We start from the raw sequence: 7326 nt of genomic DNA, 5'->3' as shown, positions 1-7326 counted from the left end.
CTCTGCACTGAGTGGGAAGCCTGCGTGGGATTCTCTCTCTCCCTCCTTCTCTCTGCCCCTCCCTCACTCATTTGCTCTCTCTCTCTCTCTCTCTCTCAAAATAAATAAAAATAAACTTTTAATTAAAAAGAATACTAAACATGTAAAATTACCAACATGAACAAAAAACAGAATTCCTAAAAGAATCAATCAATGATCTTATAAGTAAAATTTTCAAATGTGCATAGAACACGTAAACCTATTATCCCTATTATACCAATCTATTTCAACTTTGCCAGAAGGGTGTCTGGGTGGCTCAATCAGTTGAGTGTCCAAATCTTGATTTCAGCTCAGGTCATGATCCCAGGGTCATGGAATCGAACCCTCTGTCACACTTTGCACTGAGCTTGTGGTCTGCTTAAGATTCTCTCTGTCCCTCCATCCAACTCGTGTTCTCTCTCTCTCTAAAATAAAATTAATAATTAAAAAAAATTTACCAGAAACTTTTTAACTGCCATAAAGAAGAGGTAACACATAAGACTGATATTTTAGATACCAGGAATTATACTGAGGCTACAGTAATGTTTGAAAACAAATATCCAGCAAATTCATTTTCAGTGAAGAACAATACAAATTATGGACTCTGGCTTTCTGCCATGTTAGCTGTTTTATGACTTATCACCTAACTCCCATTTCAAAAACTTTGATATCTATAGCAACACAGAAGTTTGCATTCGAGAGCAAGTACAGACCCTGTAGCAAAATAACTTGAAAAGAGTCTTTATCTCTTTACGATTAATTAAACAACAACAAAGGAGATAGTCTTCACTTACTGCAGATTAAATGACTAAATTTAAACTTTTTCAGACCTCCACTTCAATCTGAATAATTAACCAAGGCCACTTTAGTCTCTATGGTTATAAATTCAACACCTTTATCAATACACAGAGGAGATTTATCATATTGTATATAAGTATCCAAAGCATAGGCATTTTTTATTATCACATAACAATAAACCTGACACTCTGCAAAATCATGTACTGAGATTAAGATTGTAAGAAAAATATGCAACTGGTAAACAGACCAAAAATAAAATTTATAAACCATACAATGTACAAACATAGCTAAAATGGCATGTTACATTCTTAACAACTAAATGTTTCATTTAATATGAGAATGTATCAGACGTGAAAGGAGCTGGGTGTAAGGTTGTGTAAAGAATGGAGACAAAGGAAATGTGTACAGAATCAGGGATGACTGTGCAGTCAATACTTCCAAGACAGACACCACGAGCAAGGATGTGAGGACTACAGATACGGTTTCGGTCCTGTGTTGCTTTGTCACCCCTCCACAGATTGTGTTCGTGTCCTGTGCATGCACTAGCTGTGGTGCAAAAACAGTAACATACTAGAAAATGTGAATCTAACAATGTGATTTCAACATTATACTGACACAATAGCTAATTATCACTTCAGAAATAGGCATTGTAGTAGACGAGACTCTAAGAGATGAAGATTTGCCTCACAGTGAGACTCTAAGAGATGAAGATTTGCCTCACAGTTTCTTTTAGTAAATAGCTAATTCCTTCCTTAAAGGGAGCCTTTTTTTGTGATTTCACATTTTTTTGTTCTGTGTGGGATAGGAGAGGCTTGGATTATTTTATTTCAGTACTGTGAGTGAAATTGTCACTGTATCCCAATGCATTTGAAACTCTGATATGTAAAGTGGACAGAGATGGCATTAAAAAGGAGAATAAAACCCAATCTCACGGAAGAATATAGATGGAAAATGTTTCAGCAAATTACAAAAAATATACCCCACATGAAATAAAGTCCAATCCTGGAAAATGAAAAAGGGTTTAATATTAAGTTATTTAATAATATTAATGTATTCCATTAGAACTCAAAGAAAAAAATCCAAATATTTGATAATATTCACCACCTATTCCTGATAAAATCTCATACTAAACTAAGGTAATAAAGAATAATGAAAACCTATCTCAAACTGATAGTATTTACTAAAAAAAGAGTAAAACACTGGAATCTTTCTTGTCTGCTAAAATCAGAAATAAGAGGTGTTTACTTCCATTATTCTTTAATATTAATTTAAATGTTCTACTCAGTATATTAACACAAACAATAAATAGAATAATTGCCATTTTTAAGTGATGTGCAAATATAATTATTTGCCATTAATTTTGATGTGGGATTTTATTAAATCTACAAAGCTCAATTCCTCTATATATCAGTGTATCAAACTACCAGTGAGGATTGTTTTTATTTTACCTTTGGAACTTGATGATACAATTCTAACATTTATGTTAAAGAATAAATAGGTGAAAACACATCTCTAAAAGGTGGGGAAGAAATGTAGCAATACTTACCCACCAGACATTAAAACACAATATAAATTAAAAGAATGTAGAATATAATTGATTAGGACTATAATATACTGATTGGACACAGAACCCAGTATATCTAAGAATGAAATTTGTAATAAATGAAGAATTGAAAGTCCATGCAAAAGGGAGGAATTATTTAAGAATATCAGAGAGAATATAACCAAGAGAGACTTCTAGCTCCCAAATTTAGTTTTCTTACAGTCTAAACAGTAGGTGAATAAGAAAATCAGTTGCATACATTAGAAATAAAACGGGTAAGCTGTATAAATAGAAAGCTTAAGGATGAAAATACATAGCAAAAAAAAACCCCCCACAAAATATTCATGTTTATTAATAGACAATTCATAAGTTTCATTAATAGGTATATAAAATTTCCATCATTTGAATTAGCTTTAATAGCAATGTGCTTTAATAGTAATAACACTGGTTTGATTATAGGTATTCACATATAAAAATTAAATAAATTTCCCATTATATATGAAAAACCCTTGAGAAAATGTGGGCCAAGATTTATGCATGTATGTATGCTTGTGTGTGTTGTGATTGTGTGTGATTTTATAACATTTTTTAAATTGAGACAGACTTCACATGCAGTAAAATTCACCGTATCAAATTATACAATAATCTGAATCTTTATCCATCTACCCAAGAATATATGCATAGATCAGAAATACAGTTATAAATTCGGATTCAATCAGCTTATGATTCTTAACCTATAATGTGTAATATTATGGTCATTGTTTCAGCGGGTTGTTTATTTTCTGTGCATCTAACACAGACTCTGGAGGATGAATATCAGGCACATGCAATCTGCTGCCATATGTACCACATGACTACAGGGAATTTCACTGTGCTGTTCATCCCTACACCCCCAGAATCTACAACAGTTCACGAAATGAGCAGGCATCCATAAATAGTTCTTAAAGAAAGGAATAATAAAAATTAATTTCCCAAGGTATCATATTTTTGCCCAACCTTCCAAGTCCATCTATTTACATGTTTAATGTATAACAACAGCTTCACTGAATGCCATGCAATTCATCCATTTATAATTCAATGGTTTTTAGTATATTCACGGAATTGTATAACCAACACCACAAACAATTTTAGAACATTTTTATTGTCCCAAAAAGAAACAAGGCATGCATCCATTGGCAATCACACCCCATTTCCTTCCAACCTTACTAGGCCTATTCAAAGATTAAAGTATCTTCTATCACCATAAACTCACCTCTTCTCTAAAATTCATATAAATGGAATCACACAATATGTGGCCTTTAGAGAACAGATATTTATAGGATCCTAGGGCCTGGTCTGGGTGATCATAAGGTCTTACAAGGTGGAGAAGTGGGTTGGGAGTGGGCTACGTTTATGCAGGTTGGTGATCCTCAGAGGAAAAAATCTTGAAGCAGGTCTTCCAGGGTAGGCTATTAGTTTTGATAAGTTAAACTCTTTCAGCCTTTCTTCCAGGAGCAGGTATTTCTGGAACATACAGCAAAGTTACTTTTGCTTAGACTAAGTATTATTTAACAAGGGACAGAGAATTATCTTGGTTTCAGTTATTCAGCCTCATATAACATTGTTTTCCAGGAAAAAAGTTACAATACATGCTTAAATTTTTGTTGTCTTAGTGTATGATTTAGTGTCTCCATGTAAACATTAACTTGGAGCATGTAATACATGACAGGAATGCCACGTTTCTGATTTTAAAGCAAATGCTTCCAGAAATTCCATTATGCTCTTGGTATTACACAATAGTTCTACACCTTGGAAGGTTTTTATTTCTATTAAGTTTTTTCTTTATTTTTTAACCTTTATTTCTATTATGTTTTAATCTTAATTTATTACTACATGTATGTTGCTACTATTTGACACACTGTACAAATAGATATTCATTGAGGTTTGCATCTTTTATGATTATAGAGTATACCTCTTCATTTCTTAGATTTTTGGTTATTTGTTGTCTGTTGTTGCTGTCCTGTATTTAACCTCTGGGAACACCCTCCCAACTCTCTATTGACACATTTAGGTCAGCTGACCTCACACATGACCCCAGGGTGGTCAATCTGTCAGTGGAGGCTTCAGGGAGGAAAAAGTAGCCCAAAGCCAGAATGGTGAGCAAGACACTGGAGATTCAATGGCAAATAAGGTCCCTTCTTTCTAGTGCTAGAGGTAATCAAGTTAAAATGAGGTCCTTTGGTGGGAGAATCCTGATCCTATTTGGTGTACTTACAAGAAGCAAAATTTGGGTACAGACTCACACAGAGGGAAAATGATGCAAAGAAAACTCAAGGGAGAAGAGAGTCATATACAAACCAAGCACAGGGGCCTGGAATAGATCCTTCCCTCACAGCCCTTAAAAGGAACCAACTCTGCTGATACCTTGATTTTGGACTTGTAACCTCCAGAACCGTGACAGTAAATTTCAGGTCAAAGACATACATTTCAAATGTCTTCCAGGGAATCACCAAAAAGCCACATGATGACAATTCTTTGGGCATGAGACTCTGAAAGAGTTCTAGCTTGGTTTGGTGAACTTCATTACCAGGAATACGGGCTGTTATTTGTCAAGGGTACCAGTGAGCTAGAGGGGAAGAGATGAGACTAAGGAAAGCTAAATGCCACAGAGCTCACTGTTATCAATACTAAGTAAATTTTCTTGAGTAAATACTCCCCGGGTTGCTGCAACCTTTTGCATAGCTTCCAGAATTGTGAACATTTTGATTCTGACACTTTTGCTAAACAGTTTCTTGCTCTGATGGAGGGGTAAATTTTTGAATGTCCTTACTGCAACATTTTGCTGACATCCTATACAAAAAATTTTAGCAAAGCATGTTTTGTAATTGTACAAAAAAGAGGAAACGTTTAAACAGAGGAAGGTTTAAAAATAAATGGTAGCCAACTTATATAATGACATTATGAAGCCATTAAAATGTTTTAAAAGTAATTAATCATATATAGAAATAGTCATGATATTTGAATCATGATTCAAGATTCAAGAAAACAGTATCAGCAGCTAACATTTATTGAACTTTCTACATGCTTCATCTATGATAGATGATTTACATGAATTATCTCATTTTATTTCCACACCAATGCCTTGAGGAAAATACCAACCTCTCCATTTTATAGACGTGGATACTAAACCTTAGAGACAGTCACAAGTAGTTTTGCCACAGTCACAAAGGAAACTAGTACCAAAGTAAGTACTTACATTCTGACTCTAATAGCCTCACTGTGAACAGCTTACTCACAAACTTCTTGATGGGATCTCCCTACTACCTTGCCATGCAGCCCCAGAGCCCCCTTCCATTTTCCTAATATTTCAGGTATGTCCATTTATCATCACTATTTGTTTTACTGTCTTACTTCTCATTAAAATATGAGCTTCCTGAAGAGAGAAGCTGTGTCTCTATCTTGATCATTACTGTGTCCCAAAGGACTGGGCCCTCAATCAGAATATAATAATTTTAAATGAGCAATATAAAATATATGAACAAATAAATGATTTAGTGGATATATAATATTCTCATTATTCTTATAGTTTGAAAACATAAACCGATCTGTATTAAATGAACACCCATTCTGCTGGTAGACAAAAGGAAAAGACAATGGCAACTAATCATTAGTTGCATCTATGATGCATCTATAATGCATCATATGGCATCTGCATGACATATTTCTTGGTCTTCCTAATGCAACACAGGATAGCAGGGCGTGCTCTGGCTAAAGCCTTAACAACAGAGACTGCTTGAGGAATCCATATATGTCTTATAAAAACTAAGTTTTAGGGTAAAAAATGCAGAGTGAATAAATCATGTTTAGGATGTCAGAAATGGGCTCTCTGATGAAAGGGTGATGCTTAAACTGAGCCCTAAATCATAACCAATGCCAGAGGAGCACGAGAAAAAGTTGCAGACAGAAGGTAGCAAGCACAGGCAATGTTCTTGAGATATGAGAAATGATAAACTAGAGATACTGAGAGTGGACGGCAGAAGTTAGAGATAAAAAATGAAGTTTAAGAAGAAATGGTTTGTTAAGATCTCACAGAATCTTTATAGGCTATTTAAAAAACATTGGATTTGTTCATAAAGGTAATGGAAGGTCAGTGAATGCATATAAATAGAGTAGGTTTAAAAGTGGATTTAACAGGGGTGCCTGGGTGGCTCAGTGAGTTGAGCATCCAACTCTTGGTTTCAGCTCAGGTCATGATCTCACAGTTTGTGAGGTTGAGCCCCAAATTGGGATTCTCTCTCTCCTCTCTCTCTGCCCCTCCCCCCAACTTTTGCATACTCTCTCTCTCTCTCTCTCTCTCCAAATAAATATTTTTTTAAACGTGCATTTAACATACTTAGAATTGCATTTGTACAAAGCATCCTGGCTACACTGTGAAGAATAATGGCGCCAGATACGGCTATAAGAGTCTACAGGATACAGCAATGGCCAAGCCAAGTAGTGATGCTGGCTTGGACTAGGACATGGAGAAAAACAGGACTGCTGAGAAATTAAGGAAGTTCAAATGCCAGGATTCAGTAATTTATTAGATAGGGGTAAGGAGGGTGGTTAAAGGAATTAAGGATGACACAATCCTTCAGATTCCCAATGTTACCATAATCTGCAATGAGTTACATCATTTGCAAATCCCCTCAATAATTCTCTACTGGCTCATTATTCCTCTAACAAAAGTTAATTCCAATACAAAAAGTCCTTGATTTTAGCAATTTGATTTTCAATGAAATCAACTCTCTGTCTCTCTCTCATCATGGCCTGCCATAATAGCAACAGCTAATATGTGCTGAATTCTAGATGTGTGCCAGCACTGCTCAACGTACTTTATGTTATTAAATAATTTAATCTCCATTTCAGAGATGTGAAAACTGAGGAATAAATTATTAAATTAATTAAACATGTCAACATTTGCATAGGCAATGAGGCGCAGAGATAAA

This window comes from Lynx canadensis, chromosome A1, assembly GCF_007474595.2.
Source record: "Lynx canadensis isolate LIC74 chromosome A1, mLynCan4.pri.v2, whole genome shotgun sequence".
NCBI classification, from domain to species: domain Eukaryota; kingdom Metazoa; phylum Chordata; class Mammalia; order Carnivora; family Felidae; genus Lynx; species Lynx canadensis.
This window is presented reverse-complemented; position numbering follows the sequence as displayed.